Genomic DNA, 21,895 nt, shown 5'->3' with positions numbered 1-21,895 from the left:
AGCAATCAAAAAAATATGAGTGCTTGATCTCAATACTTAATATTGGAATCGCTTGTTTACAGGAACTACCAAGAGATCGACCAGCCATTAATCATGCTGTTACTCAGTTGCATGTGATCAAGAACAATTTTCTTGGAACTGATGGGTTCGTGGAGGAAGAAGAGCTAGAATTGCAGTGTGATCATAAGTAGGTATGACCCTATCACTTTTCTTAGTAACTGAAGAATATACCTGCATTTAGTACTGAAATTGTTGCAATTCTACACTAGGCCAACAAACTTTAGTTTTTCTTGTAGCTTTCATAAGGTCTTAGATCTACCATACTTCACCTAGATGATCACATTCACCAACATTGACATTTTGGAGGTGATAAAAAATCAACTATGGTTTCTATCAAGCATGATGGTTTTCATTATCAAATGCAAATTCATTTTTTGCTTTGGTTTTCTGTTTTCTTTCCCTCAAACTAGGATTCTTGAGTATAGGAACTTAGCTATGTTAATGGTAGGAGCAAGTAGCATCAATTCAATTACTTCTCCACATAGACCTCTATAGCTATTAATAAGCCAACTAGATTGACATTACAAATACATTTAAGAATAATACAGTCAACCTCTACTGCCAAAATTTTATTCCAAGATAGACGAACCTCAGTTCTCATGGCTTCAAAGTTGCAAACCCTTAATGTCCTGAAACAACCATGGTGGTTAGTGAACTTTGGCTATTTATATTTTTATAATGGAATTAATGGAAATGTAATTTCAAGTTTTTTAATCTCCACATGGCTAGGGTCAAAAAATATACCAACAGATGGAGTTTTGTGCAACTACTCTGCTTAAATCCCTAGCAAAGCCTTAGAGGCTTATCTGTTCCCAAGGAGAGCAGCATTGCAAACATTGCACTAGTGTAACAACCCTCACCTTACTCTTGTCATACTTGTATACATTCTTGCATGGTCTTGCTTGTTATGATAATTTGAAGGTTTTTGTCTTGCCTTGATTTGCTTAAAGTTGCTTACATGATTTTGTTCTTTGCTTAGTGTTTGTGTGTGCGTAGCCGAGGTCATCTTGAGCTTAGTCCGCCCTTGAACCTTGTACTTAGAACTATCTTGAGATCTTGATCAACCCCATCTTCACCTCGGGCATTCTTTGCCGAGATGTTTCGCACTTGAACCTTGTCCGCAGGCAGGTATGGCCTAGGCCGAGATGTGGCACACCCCGGCCAAGGTGTGGCACAGCTTAGTCAAGTGTCGTCCTCCCTAGCCGATGTCTTTCTATCCTGTTGCAGGATCCTTGTTTTGAGCCAATGTCATCTTGTTGCCGATGTGTCTTACCCGAGCTTGCAGCGTACGCTTTGTCAGAAACTTGTCTTGTCTATCAATCACCTTTTTGGAGCTGAACCAATCCGATCACGCCACATGTCCGAGCTGATGTTAATGCAGCCGGCAGACCCTAAAACAAATCATTTTCCTTGTCTCAAATCTTTGTTTTAGAGAGAGAAGCTCTAGAGAGGAGGAAGAAGAGTTCTTGAGTAAGAGTAGTCTTCCAAGCTTGATCCTTGTGGCTTGAACCGTTAGATCCGAGTTTTGAGGTTAGAATCTTGATCTCCTTTGGTTGTTCTTGCTGAATATCTAGCTGCATTGCATGATCGGATCTGTTTTGCATGTCATGCATCGTTTTGAAGTTGGTTTTGGAAAGAGAAAACGGTTTTCTATGTGTTCTTGAAAAAGGTCTCATTTTGATCGAAAAGTTTAGAACGAAAACCATGTTTTGTGTTTGTTCTTGCATGACCTTCTTTAATGGGTACCCAGGTCCATATATTTTGAACTCTTGGCATGAAAACTTAGATTTTTGTAACAAGTTGTGAGCTTGCATCCATCCTGCAATGGTCATGTTCTTCTTATTCTTCAAAGGAAAACCCAGGTTTTTCCTGACTTTGTATAACGGGACCTCGGCTTAGTCCTGAGCGGTACCCAGTGTGTTTTCGAGGAGCGGGAGCGGTGTTTAAGCTCCCAGCTTGTTTTGTTTTGTCTTTGACTTGGATCTGGCAAGAATGCCGAGATCATTTGCATGTATATATAGAGCTTGTTTTGAGGATGTGGTTTGCCGTGTGATTTGTAGGACCTTGATCTTTGCTTTGAGTCTACACCTGAAGAACTAGGTGAGTGGTATTTCTAATAAAGCTATGTTACACTTGCTTTTGATAAATCTTGTTTTGTTTGTTTTGACGTGGTATTTGTTAAGCATGAATAAATGGCCTTGTTTGATTGTTAACCCCGGAAAGTCCCTTGTGCTGGAGGACTCTAAACTTTCGCAGTACTAAGTATAAGAGGATACGGTCCTTGTTAAATCGGGCTACGGGCCTAAGTAACACAAGTCCCTTGTGCTGGAGGACTCTAAACTTTCGCAGTACTAAGTATAAAAGGATACGGTCCTTGTTAAATCGGGCTACGGGCCTAAGTAACACAAGTCCCTTGTGCTGGAGGACTCTAAACATTCGCAGTACTAAGTATAAAAGGATACGGTCCTTGTTAAATCGGGCTACAGGCCTAAGTAACACAAGTCCCTTGTATTGGAGGACTCTAAACTTTCGCAATACTTTTGACCAAACGATTACGGATCGTACAGCCTTATGATACTTGAATGATGAATACGGTTCATCCCTTGCTTCGCCGATGTTGTGATACTCGAATGGTTATGATACTTGAATGATGAATACGGTTCATCCCTTGCTTCGCCGATATTGTGATACTCGAATGGTTATGATACTTGAATGATGAATACGGTTCATCCCTTGCTTCGCCGATGTTGTGATACTCGAATGGTTATGATACTTGAATGATGAATACGGTTCACCCCTTGTTTCGCCGATGTTATGATACTTGAATGATGGATACGGTTCATCCCTTGTCTTGCCTATGTCAGTAAACATCTCTGGATACTTGTAATAATTGATTGATGAATACGGTTCATCCTCTGTCTCGTTAAAGTTTTGATGTGTTTCGTTTTGAAGGACTCCGGCTTTATTCATGCAAACCTTTATTTTCAGTACCATTCACTGAGTTTTGTACTCACCCCTCTATATATATGTAGGTGATGAGCAGGACGGCGGCGACGCCTAGTTCGTTTTGGATGCTTGTTTTGGATCCGTGTATATGTCGGCCTTACTTTTGTATTTACGTCGGCGATGACCTGTTTTGCACGTCGGCAGATCTTGAAAATCATGCTTCTTGACTTGTATTCGTTGTATCTTCTGTATATGTCGGCTCGAGAAGCCTTTTGATCAAGATGTAACATGTATTTTACCTTGTTGTATTTAAGTTGTAAGTTAACTGGAAATGTTTGGCATTGCTCTTGATCTACGCACAGCTCTTATGGACCATTTGCAACTGATTCATTGCTTCCGCATTTGTGAGCCCCCTATATTCATACTCTGATTGTGTTAAGTTTTGAAAAGTTGGCCTTCGGTAATTACGGATTACTGGCCATCACGGCACCAAACTACTAGGGGCGGTTTGGGGTCGTGACAACTAGCTTCCCAAAAAGAAAGAAAAAGGCTAACTGACATTTTGTTGCATGTATTATGGGTTACACCCATTCCATGAATTTTGCAAGTAATTACGCTCGAAACATGACACTTTTTCCCCCTTGTTTTTTGATCTTATGAGCATTTGGTTTACAATAGCATATTTAGATATATTTATTCAATCAGGTACCATAAAAAATGATTTTCAAGTGCTTCAGCTATTTGTGTCTTCGTTTACTTGTTCATCATTTCTCCTCTTACTCTTTGACATTTTAATTAGTTTCTCTCTTCTCCTAGGTACTTGAGGTCTGATTGGACTTGCAGATCTTTGTCGACTCAACAACTATGTGATATTATTTTTCCCCCTTTTATGTTTTTAGTTTGTCTCAAGCATGCATGCAACTGATGCAGAGTATAAAAACTCAAGGAAGAATAAATTCAAAGAAGTGGCGATATTTAGAAATTGACATGCTTTAAAAGAAAAACCGATAGGAATCATTCATAATTATGTTTCTAGTATTATTTTTGAGTCTTATTTTATGATTGTTTTATATCTTCTAGAATTTTAATTTAGGGACATTTTGGTAATTTTATATTTGCTGACATGGGTTGTAGGGGTCGTCCATGAGTTGTCTTAGGTCAAGTTATTTAATTAGATTTTATTTATATTTGTTATTTGGTCTTAAATTGGTTTTAGAAGTCAAGGATATTGTAGTAGTTTCTTTTTTTTTTTTTGTTCTAGCTGGTTTAGAAAATCTCCTAGTTCTATATAAAGACATGCAATGCTTATAATTTAGGGTTTATTACACTCTATACCTCTCAAATATAACTAATTTGTGTACTTAGTCCCTAAACTATTGATTGAGTCTATTAAGTCTCTAAAGTATATAGATTAAAGTTTATTTTGTCCCTAAACTATCAATTGTATCTAGTAAGTCCCTGAAAATGGTAAAAAAATAAAATATAAAGTGTTATAAATTAGTAAAAGACCCTATCTAGTTAAAATTTTATTTCAAAAAAACCTTTAATTTTTATTCCATCTTTAAAAAGTAGGCATCAGCTCTTGTGGTGAATTTCCTTTAAAAGGATAAAGGTAATTATCTATAATATTTTTTTTACTTATGTTATAAAATGACTACGTGTGCTTACCTTTATTTAGTATTATATGTCAGAAATAATTTCTAATTGATTATTTTTAAGTTTTTGGCTAAGTTTTTTATATGATTTAATTAATATATTATTTTTTCTATTATTATTTGTAGCAAAATGTTATTATTTAAACTATATAATTCTACTTTTTCAGTATATCTGATACTCATAGAATTTTATTGGTAATGCTAAGAAATCAGACTCTAATACTAATTTAAACACACAACGAAATAAAACACTTTTTAAAGACAATAAAAATTTTAAATTTTTTTGTAATAAAATTTTAATTACTTAGGCCCCATTTGATAGGACTTAAGGCTTAGTTTGGTTTGATTTGATTTAAAATTTTGATTAGTTAGGGTCTTTTACTAATTCATAATACTTACGGGCATATATTTTAATTTTATAATTCTTTCAGGGAAGTTTTAAATTAAATATTTTAAGAATTTAACAGATTTAATCGATAGTTTAGAGGCTAAATAGATTTTGATTAATATATTTTAGGGATTTAGTAGACCCAATCGATAGTTTAAGGACTAAATGGACAATTTGACGATAGTTCAAGGATAGAAAGTGTAATAAACCCTATAATTTAATAGAGTTAATATTTTAGAGAATTTTAAAAGCTTTTGAAGCTTCTTCATGGATTGTGTGATGCAATCAAACCTTAGATGTGATACTTAAGGATTTTAGGAGTGATTCCTACACCTATCTTTTTCATTCTCTTCTCTTTTTATTTCAATTTACTATTTTCGGATTACTATTCACAGCTCTCTAAAAGTGTGTTTTTCAACCTCAAAACCCCATCCAATCACCCCCCAAATCAACCCTAATCCCTTTCTCTACCTATTAGCCTTCAATTTAACCCTTAAAATCCTAAATTACTCATTGTTTAGGCCGTCAAATAACCTCTGTTTTCAAAATCCAGTGTTGTCCCTACTCGTCCTCCATCAGCAACTTTTCTCATTTAAATGTACTTTAAGAAGGTTATGACTTGTAATGGCTACCTGTTTTATACTCTAAAATAGGTTCATATGGTCCAAACAGGTTGTAGCTGTAGAACTTATAATCTTCTTTGTGTTTGTTCTGAGGAATAAGAGTGTGGGACTGGATTATATATCCTGGTCAATACTGAATTTTCACGTTTAGATATAAAAGTGGACTTTTGGATTAACAGTCCTCGCAAACTGTATATCCTCCATTTGAGGGACTATTGAGTCCCTCGAGGACGGTGAGATATGATTATGGGGGATTGACGGGGGTCTAGATTTAGCGGTTAAAATATCAAAATATCCTCAAACTATAGTCATTACACCATGTAATCCATGTCTAGTTTCAAACAAACATTGGATATGATATGATTCTATTACTCGCTTCTTAATCCAGGAGCATTCCAGACGTAAGATAGAACATATAATCCTAAAGGATTGGTAATCAAAGAACATTTAATCATGGACTAATAGTACCATGTAATCTAGTCCAACTTGTCCAAATAATCAAAATTCAGAACTGAGTTACATAAGTTACTTGGTTACCTTAATTTCTGCTTTCATCAAGGATTAGAAAGAACTGAAGCTGGTGGAGCTGTGGAAGCATGGCTGTTGATTGTCGAAGAAGATAATGTTGCATATGTAAAGTTGTAGTTGATGTTTGTATCCACCTCCATCAATCCCTCCAAAACCTTAACCACAATAGACATGGAAGGCCTTCTTGACTGATCATTCTGCAAACACCAAGCTCCAATCTTTATCATCCTGACCACCTCCTCAGCATGATATTGTTTGACTCCTTCATCCATGTTTTCCACCATATAGTTGATACTCAGCCTTCTCCCGCAACACTTGACACAGATGCTTTCTAGATTCTGACTGTGTGCTGTCAAAGTTTCTCTGGCCACTAACTATCTCAAGAAGAACAATTCCAAAGCTATAAATGTCAGCTTTGATGGTGACTCTTGCTTGTCGTCACTCTGGAGCAATATATCTAGGAGTTCCTCTCATTATGGTCAGAACATGGCTTTCGTCTCTGTTTATCAACTTGGATAACCCAAAATCAGAGATTTTTGGCATTAAAATCTTCATCCAAGAGAATGTTTTGTGGCTTTATATCGCAGTGAATTATTCTCTGCCGGCATTCTCCATGCAGGTAAGCCAGCCCTTTGGCTATGTGAAGTATAATCTTCTTCCGAGCTTGCCAATTGAGGCAAGGTCTCTCGTTATTCCAGAAAATCCAGCTATCCAAAGAGCCATTAGTCATATACTCGTATACTAGAAGCCTGCAAGCTTTTTCTGCAAAAAACCCAATCAACCTCACAAGATTAGCATGGTGTATGTGTCCAAGTGTCTCAACTTCAGCAAAGAATTCCTTCATCCCTTGACCCAATTTATCCAAACGCTTTGCTGCAATCTGAGTGCCATCTTCCAACATCCCTTTGAACACAGTTCCAAATGCTCCACTCCCAATCTCTCCTTAAAATCTTCTGCTGCAACACATAGCTGTTCATATGAAAACCTCACTAGACTTCCTGGAACTTGCTTCATACAGTCCTCCCCGTCCTCTGAGCAGCTTGGGCCCAACATCACAAAGCATGTAACAATTGTAACAACATAAATTAAAAGGGCACCAGCACACAACAATGCTATTATTGCTTTTAAATTTCTTCGATTTCTTGAATGTGAAGCAGGTGGAGATGTGTCAGGCACAGTCCCTTTACTTGTCCGTTTGCTGCCTTATAGGGAATTTGGACCTTGGCAAATGTTGCAGATGCAAAACTGCGGTTTGGGATTTGCCCTGAAACATTATTGTTGTACCTGAAACATTATTGTTGTACCTGAAAAAGACTGCACCACAGGAACAATTTAGCAAACAGATCTCTTTGCTTCTCTCTATGTCACTGATATTTGGAAATGCAGCATCTTCGTCGATGAGGTTGAAGTAGCTTACATTTCGAACTTCAACAAGATAATGCTTCTGCTCAAAGGGAGGTGGGCAAGACAAAGAAGTAATCCTAGAGCAACCCATATAGGGTATTTGAAGCTGAGTCTGTTGCTGATGTTTTCCATTTTGGCTCTGTGTCTGCTCAAAATATCGAACCCTATCAATGCCTATTGGACAACTACACTGGCCTTGTCTGCATAAGCCATATTCACCAGAGTGGCGAGGATGTTGACATTCACCTAAATCATGGGTAATCATATCAACAATCTCCCTCCACCCATTGGCATTACTGTGACGAAATATCTTCAAATGCCCATCACTACCTAATTTTATATATTCAGTGCTAACAGTGGAGGAAAATTGATGGGATTTATTTTAAACATTGATTGAGATGTACCAAAATTCACAAGGAAACCTCCTTGTTGAAGCTCTGCATAGTATTGTCCTCTGCTAGTGGTTGAGGTTTGATCTGGCACCAACTGATAATACATTTGTGGTTGACCCTTACCTCCTATGTATGTAGCAAAACCTGTAGCCAATTTCAATGTGGCAAAGTACAAACCACGAGCCCATAAGTTTGAGGAACTGGAAATGAGTTTTTGATCCTCATATAAACCGCTGCCCAACAAGCAATATATTCGTGGGGTAATCAAAAGACTGCCAAACAATTTCTCCTTCGTTGTTGAATAGAACCAAATTTCCCCATTCTGTCATGTTCATTCCCACCACAGACTTGCCTATGTATTGGTTGACCACACGTGGTCTCCATCTGAATTTCACAGCACTAATTCTCCATCTTCTGTAAGTTGTAGCGTCGCACCTTCTTTCACAGGATGGCCTACATTTGTTGACCAAACTACACTGTGATTGCCTCCACCAACAATGGCAACTGAGAACAAGTAATAGGTGCAACTGCCGAAGCAGTAGAATCCACAAACAAACTCAACACTACCCCTTCTTGAGAAGATGGCTCTCACGGTTGTTGAGCTGTCTTCACTGACGAGACTCCTACCATTAGAATCATTGTTGTACCAAATTGAGGGAAAACTTGAATTGAGGTAGAACATGGGACCAAATGATGGAGGTAAGGAAGAAGATCCAGCCGCCTCAACAGAAGTTTGGGAAATGAGCTAAACACACACTGAAAACAAATGAGCAGAACAAGAATATGATTATTCCAGCCATGATCTCTGATGAATTACTTTTATCGCTCTTTTGTTGCTAGCTTTATAAAGAGTAACCAGAGTAAACTTGGGGGTGGGAGAACAAAAGTCATCACAAGTCAAGTCTCATAAAGGAGGTGGAGCAATTTTTCACAGGTTCTGTGGGCAGAGATTGACCAATGAGCCCATGTGAATGTCAATGGGTATCATAACTTCCAAGTAAATGAGCATGCCTGCACACAGAGAGGTATATATGTATACATGTGTGTAATGATGGATAGAATAAGTCTATGTACACTGAATTAAACAACAAAAAAATAAAAAATAATACACAATGGGGCTTACCTCTGGAGAAAATAATGAGGCTAAGGATACCTCTGATAGGCCCGACCATGCTAAAGTGTACATTCTTGGTACTTTTATATGGTTTAATTCCATGGACGTAGTGATATTTGTATTTTTGGAACAAATTCTTGGTTTCTCACCCACCATTTGTCCATTATGCAAAAAAATAATACTAAAATAAAAATTAAATTAAATAGAAATTAAATAACACTCAGTTTAATGAATATGTAAGTCTTTAGAATTGACACAATCCAAAAAATTCTGTTTTTAAATAAGAGAAGTTAAAATATGATTTACTTCCCAATTTTTCAACTAATACAGGTTTTCTTAATTTTGAATTTTGTTAATATACAAAATCTAAACAATCAGTTTAAAAGATAAATTTAAAGGTAAGACAAGTAGTTTAGGATAGGGGATGGTGAGACCTTTTCTTCCCCACAAGACAAGTTTTAGATTCGCCACTAAATGTAAATTGGTGAAGCATTTGAGTGTATTTAAGATAGAATTTTCAAAACCAATTTAGTCCTTGATTTTTTATTTCCTATTGCTGACAAAAATTTTGACTGCAATCCCAATATTTAATGAAAATTTGAATCTCAAAACTTCCATCAGATTTTAATGCTTAACCATCCTTCAAATTTTTAGACTTCGGCTCTAAAGAATGAGAATCAACTAAATGGCCAATGATAATTCCAAGTCTACTCTTACTTTTGGCCAAGCACTAATGGTCAACAGAAGCTATCAATAGTTCGTGTCATGTGGACCATATAACAAGAGAAAAAATACAATACAAACTAATAAATCTTACAAACTTTTCTTACTGCCGTGGCAATGTAGCATGCAATCATGAAACTTTGTTAATTGAATGGCTCAGAAGGCCACTAGCTAGTGCCTTTTTTAAGTAAATTTTCGGAATCACACCACACCTTTGACACAATGGAATGTTGTCGATGCAACTAAAATAATTATTCTGTTATTGTAAAACACATGAAAAATACTAACAAAAAGTTTCAACAAGTCTGTATAAAAACAAATTCATCTCTTTCCATATATGAGATGAGTTAAAATCATGTTACATAAATAAATGAGAAAAATCCCATTGTTCAAAACATAAAACAAAGAAATGATGCCATAATCGGCCAAAGCAGTGTAAAATCTCCCTACCAGTAATCAGCACAAGAACATTTCCCATCTTTGAAATGGTGAAACCTACTAGCATCTCGTACAATAATTTCTCGGTTTTCTATCTCCGATATGTACTTGATAGCAACATGGCAATCACTGCAGACACGCAAATTCTTCATCACCCGGATTGGAACACCCTCGGGGGTGGTGTTCATCAGAGCAAAAGCAATTGCCAACTTTTCGCTATGGTGTGCCAAGTTGTGTTCCTTCTCCTCAGCATCCATGTCATGTAAAACAGAGCCGGTGTCAGGCACGTAACCCCGCAGTTTCATTTCCCAAGTCAGTTCTTTCAAGTACATATCAATCTCCATTGATTGTGGATGAGATTTGTCACCCATACAAAACTGGTGAACCTGGTTCTTCACCTCAAACCAGCTGATACCTGGCTCCTTCTTCACCCTCCTATCTCTCATCACTTTCCTCACTTCTGAAACATCCTGCCATCTTTTAGCAGAGGCTTGAATATTCGACAGCAGCACATAAGGAGCCGAATCCTGAGGATCAAGCCTAAGAACTTCTTCAGCAATCCTTTTAGCAATATCTATGTTTTTATGGATTTTACAGGCAGATAATAAAGTCTTCCATATAATAGCATCTGTCTTTACAGGCATAGTTCTTATAAAACATTCTGCCTCCTCCAAACAGCCAGACCGCCCAAGCAGATCAACCACACATGTATAATGTTCTAGCCGAGGCTCCAATCCGTACTTTTCTATCATCAAATTAAAGAATTGAAGTCCTTTATCTTTCAATCCACAATGACTACAAGCATAAAGCAAGCTTAAAAAAGTAATGTCGTTTGCATCCAACCCTACTTGATCCATCCGATTAAACAGCTCGATGGCTTCCTCTCCCTTCCCATGGAACCCATATGCAGCAATCATTGAACTCCACAAGACAACATCGGCTTCTTCCCTTCCAAGAAAGCTTTTACAGATTCATCCAAACACCCACATCTAGAGTACATACTAATCAATGAACTAATAACACCAACAACAGTACTTGCACCAGTTTTTATTGCCTCCGCATGAATCTGTTGGCCTTGTCCAAGTGTTGCTAACTCCGAACATGAACTGATTACACTCACAAACATAATCTTGTCAGGCCTAAAACCTGCCATTTTCATCATATTATACTGATCCAAAGCACCCTCAGAGAACCCTTTTTGAGCTCTACCCGCAATAAGCGTGTTGCAAGCAACCACATTGCGAATTGGCATTGCTTTGATCACTCTCTCTCCTTCTCCCAAACTTCCAGACTTCATGTACATGTGAGCCAAAGAACTCCCAACAACTAAATTGAACTCAAACCCAGATTTCACCACATACCCATGAACCTGCATGCCTGCATTCAAATCTTTCAAACCCGCACAACCTCGAAGAACACTACCCAAAGTGAACTCATCCAACATAAACCCCAAACCATGCATTTGGGAAAACAAACTCAACCCCTCCTCGTTAAACTCAAACTGGGTCATACCCGCAACCATCGCATTCCACGTCGCAACATTTCGTTCCGGCATTTCATCAAACACCTGACGTGCACTCTCTAAATCACCATTTTGAATGAACCCACCAATCAAAATGTTGCAAGACATGATGTTCTTCCTGGGCATTACGTCGAACAGTGTAACGGCGGTTGAAAGTTCTGCGATTTTGGCATAGGCGTTGACTAGGTGGTTGGATACGAACTTTTCTGAGGAAGACCCAGATGTGATGATCAGAGAATGGAGGTGTTTGAGGAGTGAGAGAGATTGGGTATGAATCCATCGTTGGAGGAGGTGAGAGAAGAGAGATGGGTCGAACCAAATCTCTGATGTGAATGATTCAAATGCTTCTTTGAGGCGGCCTTTGGAGCAGGGGTTGGTGAATTCGTTTGGAGTTTTGGAGGTGTTTGTGGAGAGAAAGCGAAGAGGGGTTGGAGTGAGAGGCCTCACACATGACCTTGACAGACCCATACATTTGGGTTGGCTTGGCTTAATGACCTGTGTAATAAAACTGAAGTTCTGTTCTACTAGTATTTGGAGTCATTTATTCATTATATTTATTTTGAGAAAAAAAAAAAATTATTTAAGGCATGGTTTGGGAAGGGGATTACTTTTTGACTTTTTAATTTTTTTTTGACTATTTTAACTTTGTAGGAGAGGGTTCAAGAAAGGAGTTGGAAAATTCAAAGATCTTCAAAGATTCTTGAAGAACAACTTCGAATTCTCTAGAAGAAATGATGAGAGGCTTAGATTCTTCAATAATCTCAACTTAGGAACACAACAACAAAGGAGATGATGGAGATAAGAGATTGGGTGAAGAAGAAGGCAAAATGGCTAGAGAATAGAATAATGGCAAGGCTCTCCCATGGATCTCCCACTTTCACTCTCAAGGTTGATAATGGAGAAGGGAAATTAGTTCTTTCCCAAGAGTTAAAAATCTCCAAAATCCATCCCTTGTAAAGCTATGGGTGGGTGCTATTTATAGGCACCTCATGATGTAGGATGGAGCCCATGTGCAAGGCACATGGGGGATATTTTCTCTAACCACCTTGTCCGAGGGGGTGACCTCTCCGAGGAGGTGACTTCTCCGAGGAGGTGACTTCTCCGAGGAGGTGACCTCTCCGAGGAAGTGACTTCTCCGAGGAGGTGACCTCTCCGAGGAGGTGACTTCTCCGAGGATGAGAAAACCCCGAAGAGGAGATCAATCCCTCGGCGAACCCTTCTTCTTAGCCACACCTAACCAATGATCCCCAATCATCCCAAAGGGTCAGGGGTAGTCCCAGAGGACGTCCTGCCGCAAAATATTGCCGAGTCTTATGGACCCCCCGGGGTCGTGCCACCTCGACCCGGGTATAGGCTAGTTTAACCGAAGAGTGAATTTATCTCCACTCACCGTCCTCGGGATCGGGTCCTTTGTTCGAACTCCATTACGCCCATGGTTCTGGTGCGTAGATCCCGGAAAGCTCCGAGCCCGCAAGTGTTCTGGGACTCATTAACGGAGCGACTTCTAGATTGCGTCTGAATCTGTTCGAAGCCAAGTACTTCGGATCTCTAGATTCGTGGGTCCGAATCCTTTCGAGTCCGAGTGCCTCGGATCTCTAGGCTTGCTTAATACCCTTTCGAGTCCGGGCCCGAGTAAGTCTCTAGGTTCGTGGACCCGAACCCTTTCGAGGCTTACAACGATTCAATCCGTTTGATGGCAATAAATCTGGGCCCACCGATTCTTGGACTTGCGATAAATTCGGGCCCACTAATCTTGGGCTATTGGGCCTAAATAATTTAGTGGGCTCAAATTAGCCCCTCTTACATTTGCCCCTTGCGTGTATGAGAAATTTTAAATTTCTCAGACATGCATACTGTCATTTCTTCGACCCTGTTTCGCATCACGTTCCCCAAAAAAAAAACGTTTTGTCACGACAGAGTCTATGGATAAAGTTGATGACGCACTTCAATTTACAGAAAAAATTGACAAGCAAAAATTTTATTTTATTTTATTTTATTTATTTATTTTTTTTTAATCCAAGTAAATAATAACAAAGCAGCACCTTACCCACTCCACCGAAGTCAAAAGTGTGGTCAATTTTCTCCAAATAAATATCTAAACAATCTGGGTTTGGTGATTGTGCAGGTGTTAAGCCCTAGATGCACTGAATAATTGCTTATGCATTCTTGGGCCACGTCAACGCCTTCAACAAATGGCTGGTTTGTTTATTATAAATAATATACCAGTGCTCTGCTTTGTTTTCGGAGACCACCGCCGCCTCTTCTGTAAATCGAGAAAATTGAGACCACGACGAAACACATTTTTTTTTTTTTACAGTAGATCACAATCCAAGGACCCATTTCGGCACATGCTCTCTCTAAACTAAGATCACCCAGCTTTCTTCTTCTTCAAGCAGCTCTGCTTCTACAATACCGGAGGACTATCGCCATCTGCATACCGCCTGTTGTTGCAACTCTGGGTGCCGCCGCTGTCGGTATTTTACTTTGGTTTAACGACACAACATCTCAGAGATTCAGGCACACCCACTGAAGTCTACCGTCGCTTGCACACCGTATGCTGTCGTAGCTCCGTCGGAACACCAATCTTTCTAGTGTTTTCCAATACACCGTCGCCCAAAACATTTTCTGCAGATCTACCCATTCCATGCGAGAACCAGATGTGGATCTGTCTTGTGCGCGCGACCAGTCAACTCGTACGGCCTGTGTGCTTTTCATCCGTCACTTGCAGCCTCGCTACCGCTTCCAGTCGCTCCTGGCCAACGCCGACCACGCCGCCCACTCAACGCGGCGTTGGTTTGCCCAGCTGCTTCGCCAATTTGGAACCGCCGACTTCGACGTTTGCTCACTCCGGCGGCGCTTGTGTCGTTCTGCTCTTCCTCGGCTTGTCTTCATTCGATTGGCTTCATCTTCTTGATTGTCCAGATCTGTGAGCTCTTTATATATATATATATATATATGGGTTTTGATTTTCACTCAACTAATTCCATTCCCTTCACTGTTTCAGATTTATTGATCTTTGGATTTCAAGATCTAGTTGAATCTTTGCTCAAAACCTTCTTCCTCCGGCTTCGACGGTCCAATGCAAACCACACACGTTCGCCCTCTCAACGCAACGTGTGTGGTTGCTGACTCTTCTGTGGTACCAACGTTGCTTCCGGCTTCAACTTATCTGACGCCGACCACGCACGTTCGCCCACTCAACGCAACGTGTGTGGTCTTGCCAAGCCTAGCCCGGTCTTGTTGATCTTGATCGACGCCGACTCCGCTACGTCTTCAACACTGCCTTCGTCCTCAACTGTCCAACACCGACCACGCACGTTCGCCCACTCAACGCAACGTGCGTGGTCTTGCCCAGCCTAGCTCAGTCCTGTTGATTACAATCTATAAAACCTTTCTGATTTCAACTTGTATTTCCAACATCGGCTTCGGACTTCACCCCTCTAACAGTCCCAAATTTGTGAGTATGAAATTCGGCTCCCTCTTCCTCTTGTTGAATATATAAATATATTTATCACTCCATGTTTGATAGTATTGAAAGGAGTAGAACAAACAAAAATTTGTTGTTGTTGTTGTTGTTGCTGTTATTGATACTCGATGGAATGATTTCAGTAATGAAACTCGTAATGTTGAATATGAATTTTGTTATCGAATGATTGATTGTTGCAACCCCGAGAATATTAGATATCATGCTCGAACTCCTGATGTAGAATTCATCGTAGGACTTGTTGATATGATGAAATACCTAGTTGAATAATAAAGATGATATATTGTTGCTTGTTTAACTTGTGGATGCTTGAGAAATACATAGCTGATGCCAAAATTTTGTGTGACCGTTGTAGTTTTACGTCGGCTTGAGATGAACCAGCCCGGAGAGACAAAAACTTGATTGTTGCATTTTCATGAACTCGCTCAGAGTAATAAAATTGTTGTAGCTTAAATAGATAATTATTATTTGTTGATGTTGCCCCATTCTGATAATGCCTGAATCATGATCTGAAATTAATATTGTTTGTCTCAGTTGTTGGCTTTGCTATTTCAGGCAAATGAATTCTTGTTTGAAATCCACGACCTCGGGGGCCCTTAGAACCCGCACTAATGAAAGCAAGGGCTGTTCCTCGGAAGTCTGAACAGAAGCAAGACTGTCCCTCGGGAGGCTCTCCCTCAGAAGTCCGAGCAGGAACAAGGCTGTCTCTTGGAAGTCCGAGCAGAAACAAGGCTGTCCCTCGGAAGTCCGAGTGGATGTGCACTTCTACTTCGGCAGCTAATGGAAGCAAAGGCTATCCCTCGGGAGTTCGAGCAGGAGGCAAGGCTCTCCCTCAGAAGTCTGAGCAGAAATAAGGCTGTCCCTCGGAAGTCCGAGCAGAAACAAGGCTTTCTCTCGGAAGTCCGAGTGGATGCGCACTTCTACTTTGGCAGCTAATGGAAGCAAAGGCTATCCCTCGGGAGTTCGAGTAAGAGTTCATTCTACTTTGAAAAGAAAGATCCTCGGAGCTCGTATTGATGAAATCAAGGGCTGTTCTTCAGACCCGCACTAATGAGAGCAAGAGTTGTCCCTCGGAAGGCTCTCCCTCAGAAGTCCGAGCAGAAACAAGTCTATCTCTCGGAAGTCCGAGTGGATGTGCACTTCTACTTCGGCAGCTAATGGAAGCAAAGGCTATCCCTCGAAGCTCGCACTGATAGAAGCAAGATCTGTTCTTCGAAAGTCTGAGGCGGAGAACACACTCTACTTCAGCAAGAAAGATCCTTGAGGCTCGCATTGATGGAAGCCATGGCTGCTCTTCGGAGGTCCGAGTGGAAGTATACTTCTACTGTGTCAAGAAAACTCCCTTCAGGTTGGTAACTGAGTCTACCATTCCTTTTTCTTCTTTGAGAGGCAACAAAAATTGAAAACTGTTTCAAGCAACATAACACAATGAAGATATACAATGTAGAAAAAAAATAACTTTTAATGGAGATACATAATATGGAGGAAATAAATTTCTTCATAACATAAGAAAGATAGAACTTCATGGACAATGCAGTAAATGCAAACTGTAAATGTCATAGGTAGACTTCTTCTACGGAATGTTGACATTTGCCCCTAGAGTTGCAAGATCATTTGGAAAGCTTTCACTAGCTGCTCGGGTTGTGGCCGTCATATACCATCATAGCCATGTCTTTGGATCTTTCTGTACAGACTGATATCCCCATCCCCGCAGGATTTTTTCATGAATCTGTTGTAGTCGGAAACTTGTTTTTTGTTGGCCAACACACCAGGCTAGGAATCCGGTACCTCCTCGGAAGTAAAGTTCACCTTGAATAATTGTGAATTAGGCAAGCTTGATACTGTGCTTCTCAGCTGCTATCAAGCCTAAAATAAGAGCCTCATACTCGGCTTCGTTATTCGAACAGTGAAAATCCAGTTTATAAGACAAATATAACTTTTCCCCACTTTTGCTTGTAAGGACTATCCCGGTTCCTCCTTTTCCTCCGGCTGCTGCTCCGTCAAAGCTCAACGTCCAAAAGCTTTCCTCGGAAGCCATAGCTGCATGCACCTCTCCTCTTAATTCTTCATTCACTGGTTCATAGTCACCACTTGGAAATTGAGCAAGGAGGTCAGCAAAGGCTACACATGTGATCTCGAATTCACCCAGTGCTAACAACCATCTTGCCACCTCCCCGATTAGAGCAGGCTTGCTGAGGAGGTATCGGATTGGATCACTTCTAGTAACAATCTGAATCTGATGTGCTGCGAAGTAATGTCTGAGCTTTTGGGCAGTGAATACCAAAGCTAAACAATGTCTCTCTACCGGAGTATATCGGACTTCTGCTCCTCGAATCTTCCGGCTGATATAATACACCGGGCGTTCTGCTCCATCTACATCTTGGACCAATAATGCCCCTATGGACTTGGGGGTTGAAGTTAAGTACAACATTAGAGGCACCCCGGGCTGTGGGGCTATCATGGTCTGAGGCGAGGTCAAGGCCGCCTTGATTCTCTCAAAGGCCTTTTGGTGCTCCTGGTTCCACTCGAACTTGGCATCTCCTTTTAACAATGAGCCGAAAGGGGTAGAGATCTCTGCAAGTGATGGGATAAACCTCCGAATATAAGACATCTTCCTGAGGAACTTCTTTAACTCCTTCTGAGAATGCGAGAGAGGCATTGCTCTGATAGATTTGACCTTGTCTTCATCTGCCTCGATACCATGCCTATATACAAGAAACCCGAGGAACTTCCCGGCCGTCACCCCGAAAGCACATTTGAGAGGATTCATCCTCATTTTGAACTTCTGGCACCTCTTGAATACCTTCTCAAGGTCGCGGAGATGGTCTTCTTCTTTCTTGGATTTTACCACTAGATCATCAACATAATCTTCCACCTCATGATGGATCATGTCATGAAAGATTGCAGTCATAGCCCTTTGGTAAGTTGCACCGGCATTCTTGAGTCCGAAAGGCATGACTGTATAGAAGAAGTTTCCGAGAGGTGTTCTAAAAGCAATCTTTTCTGCGTCCTCTGCAGCCATCTTAATCTGATTGTATCCACTGAATCCATCCATGAGTGAGAACATCTGGTGTCCCGAGGTAGTATCTACGAGGGTGTCGATGTGAGGAAGAGAGAATTCATCATTCGGGCAAGATTTGTTCAAATCTCGAAAGTCTACACATACTCTGATTTGGCCATTCTTCTTCTTTACTGGCACGATGTTTGCTAACCACGTGGGGTACTGTATTGGCCGGATGAAACCAGCCTGTTGAAGTTTTTCAATCTCCTCCTTAATCTTCTCTTCGAGATCTGGATGATACTTTCGAGCAGCTTGCTTAATTGGCTTGGAGTTTGGGAACACATCAAGATAGTGGGAGACTAGGTCAGGATCTAGTCCGGGCATTTCCTTATATGACCAAGCAAACACATCTGAGTATCGGCTTATCAACTTTAACAACTGTTCCCGCTTCTCTGGGCTAAGGCTCGAACTTACGAATACCGGCCTCGGTGCATCTTGTCCATCACTCAAATCTACTTCAATAAGTTGTTCAGGCTGAGGCTTCGGCCCATCTTGCATGCATTCTGGAGCCACTTCAGGTTTTATTACTATATCATTGTCAGGAGGCTCTTCTTTTGACTCGGAGTCGGTGACTGAAGAAACCGACTCCCCGCACCTTCATAAATAGTACACCATCTTGCCTCCTTCTCGAACTTTCATCACCTTCCGAGGAATAGGCGGACTTTCTGGTCTAGACATCGCCCGCTTACTTGACTCTGCCATCGGCTCCTTGTCATCTTTGATATCCTCCCAACGAGGAATTTTGACCCCTCGAGGCTTAGAGGTGGTGGGAACTTCTTCGACAGCCAGTTCGGTGAAGTAGATGGCATCAGAATAATGAGCTTCATGGATCTCGAACGGCCTTTCTGTAGCCTGAATTGTCACCGTCTTCTTTCCCCATTTAGCCTTAACACACTGATGATAACTTGATGGTACAGCCCCATATCTATGCATCCAGGTCCTCCCGAGAATGATGTGATAATTTGCCTCAGAATCGATAATATGGAACTTGGTGGCCGAGCGAATCTCTCCAACGGCTAAATCAACTGTTACGCATCCGATAGTAACTCTCCTTTCTCCACCGAAGCCAGTGATGACTATCGGCTGCTTCACAATGCGTTCTTCTGAGATTCCGGCTTTTTCTAGAGTAGCGCGAGTCATAATGTTGATAGAGGCTCCACTATCTAGAAAGGCCCTTTTGAACTCAACCCCATTAATAAAAACAGTCACGTAAAGCGGGCGATTGTGAGAAAAAGGATACTTTCGATCAGCCTCGGAGAAAGTAATGGCACTAGATTGCTCTTTTGCCTTCCTCGGGATAGACCCCTCAGTCGACATGCATTCCTCATGGTGTGCCTCGGCTATATTAATGATAGACTTGGTGATTTCCGTTCTTGCCTCCCTGGAAAGTCCAAGCTGGTCAAAGAACTGCTTGAACTTTACACAGTCTTGCAGGGTTTTGGCATAGTGATCCGGATCTTTTTCCACTCTTGGAGGCTCGTAGTTAACCATCTCCTCGGTCTCCTCAAAATAAGATGCCACATAAACATGGTGTCCTCCTCTTCCATAGTATTCTTCTCCTCCTTCTGGATCAAAGGGATCTTCGCCATGAGTCATAAATGTTCTGCCCTCTGGATCGAGAGCACTTCCATAGTAAACTTGCTCACTTTCTGGCTCGAGGATGTCGTCCAGATAATAGTCATCGTCATCGAGATTAGCGATAGCCTCGATCATTGGGCCTTCATAGGCTATCATAGCAACATTCTTGCCCTTGTCTCGGTGTTGAGGATATGGTTGTTCTCGGATGTCTTGAGTCCCTTGCTTTTTGAACCTCAATTCGTCTGCCTCGACTTTATCTCTGAAGATTTTCCTGAGAGTCCAACACTTCTCTGTCGGATGTTTCAATGTACTATGGTAGACACAAAATTCAGGGCTCTCGCGGTCCTTTTTTGATGGCATTTCTTCGACATAAGGCAATTTTAGCTCTTCGTCGGCCACCCATTCCTTAACTAGAGCTTTCACTTCCTCGATTCCACATGGATAAGAAACATTCCCCTTTTCACCATTATATTGCTTTCTCTTCTGGCCTCTATGACCTCCTCCTTGTGAATTTCGGGTATCTGGGGCAGAGGCAGCAGCAACAATAGGTCCACGAGATGATTTGAAACTAGTCTTGTAACTGGCCTTAAATCCGGACTCCTGAGCCTGAGGAATGCTAATGTTCCGAGCTGCTTCTATTAATGCCGAGAAGGTGGGTAGCTTGTGATTAACTAGAAACATTTTATACCTGCTCAATGCCCCTTCTAGACAAATTTGAACCAGATAACTCTCCTCAACTGCTTCATGACAATCCACGGCCTTGTCCTGAAACCTTTTGACGTAGTCAAGGATGTCTTCACTTTCTTGTTGCTTCTCTTTACACAATGTAAGTGTGGTCACCTTCTCCGCCACTTGAAAGAACTTGGAGTGGAATTTGTTAACCATTTTCTCCCAACTTCGGACAGAGTTTGGGGCCAAATTAACATACCAACTATATGCTCGGTCGGTGAGGGACTTAGAGAATTCTCTCAGTCGGAGGACGTGGTTTGAACCATGAATACCTAGAGTCTCGATGAATCGCACAACATGTTCTCGGGCATTTCCTTGTTTGCCGTCGAACTTGATGAACTTCGGCACTGTATACCCCTCAGGGTATGGATAACTCAGCATCTCAATGGGGTAAGGCGGCTTGACGTCTGGATCAGGCAAAGAGGGTAAGGTCCTCTTGCCCCGTTCGAGATCGAACATGGCCTGCACATCGGCGAGAGTGAGAAACTGTTGAGGGAGAGAGTTTGATGGTGGTATTCCCGGGACTTGGCTTATGTACCCGAAGACTGAGCTAGGGGCGTCTTGGCCATTCTGGTGCTGCGAATTCATCATTGGTGAGGACATTTGACGATACTGGCCATCAGCGCCTATAGACAAGCCAGTTGGTGATGGGATATTGAATTGAGGCCCATAGAATCCACCACACGGCGCCGCTATACCGGGTTGTGCTTGCAGATTTGTTGTCGGCACCAAAGGAGGCCCGCTTGGTGCTTGGGTAACATTCACTGGTGGCGTAACAAGATTAGGTACGGGCATAGCTCCCTTTTGCGCCATCATGCTCCTTATGTTTTCCTGGACACCAGCAGTCGCCAGAGCACCATTCATTACACCAGAGACTCCCCTAGTCACCATTGGATCTTGGCTTGGCACGCCATGGAGCCCGGGTATGGGCAAACTGCCGCCGCCTACTGTGGTTTGAGCATGTGTTACTGTGGCCGTGTTGCCATGAGTCATAGGCTGATTGGGGCCTACTTCTCCTTGGATTTGATTTTGCGCTCCGGCGGGAATAACTCCACCACCAGTTTGATTTTCGTTTGGCGCCGGTGCAAAGTTAGAACTCATCACCAACATGGTGTGAGTGAGATTCTGAAGAGTGGTAAGAATCTCTTGCTGAGTATTCTGAAGTCCTTGAATGGCTTCAAGCAAAAGTGGTTGATCTGGAGCCATGGTTCTGTCATCACCACCATTAGAGGATCCTTGTTGGTGAACTT

At 41.3% G+C, this 21,895-nt stretch overlaps 2 pseudogenes across 1 annotated transcript; both read right to left on the bottom strand.

Annotated features, from left to right (window-relative positions):
* Nucleotides 1–6,020: 6,020 nt before the first annotated feature.
* Nucleotides 6,021–8,678, bottom strand: LOC145798115 (G-type lectin S-receptor-like serine/threonine-protein kinase SD2-5; annotated as a pseudogene).
* Nucleotides 7,736–12,305, bottom strand: LOC114282059 (pentatricopeptide repeat-containing protein At2g41080-like; annotated as a pseudogene). The gene is made up of 2 exons (XR_014338330.1): nt 10,284–12,305; nt 7,736–9,007 (listed from the first exon to the last, which is right to left on the bottom strand). The product of XR_014338330.1 is annotated as a pentatricopeptide repeat-containing protein At2g41080-like (transcript).
* Between the last annotated feature and the right edge of the window lie 9,590 nt (nt 12,306–21,895).

This window comes from Camellia sinensis, chromosome 8 (assembly GCF_055761805.1).
Source record: "Camellia sinensis isolate YWXY chromosome 8, ASM5576180v1, whole genome shotgun sequence".
Taxonomy (NCBI): Eukaryota; Viridiplantae; Streptophyta; class Magnoliopsida; order Ericales; family Theaceae; genus Camellia; species Camellia sinensis.
This window is presented reverse-complemented; position numbering and strand designations above follow the sequence as displayed.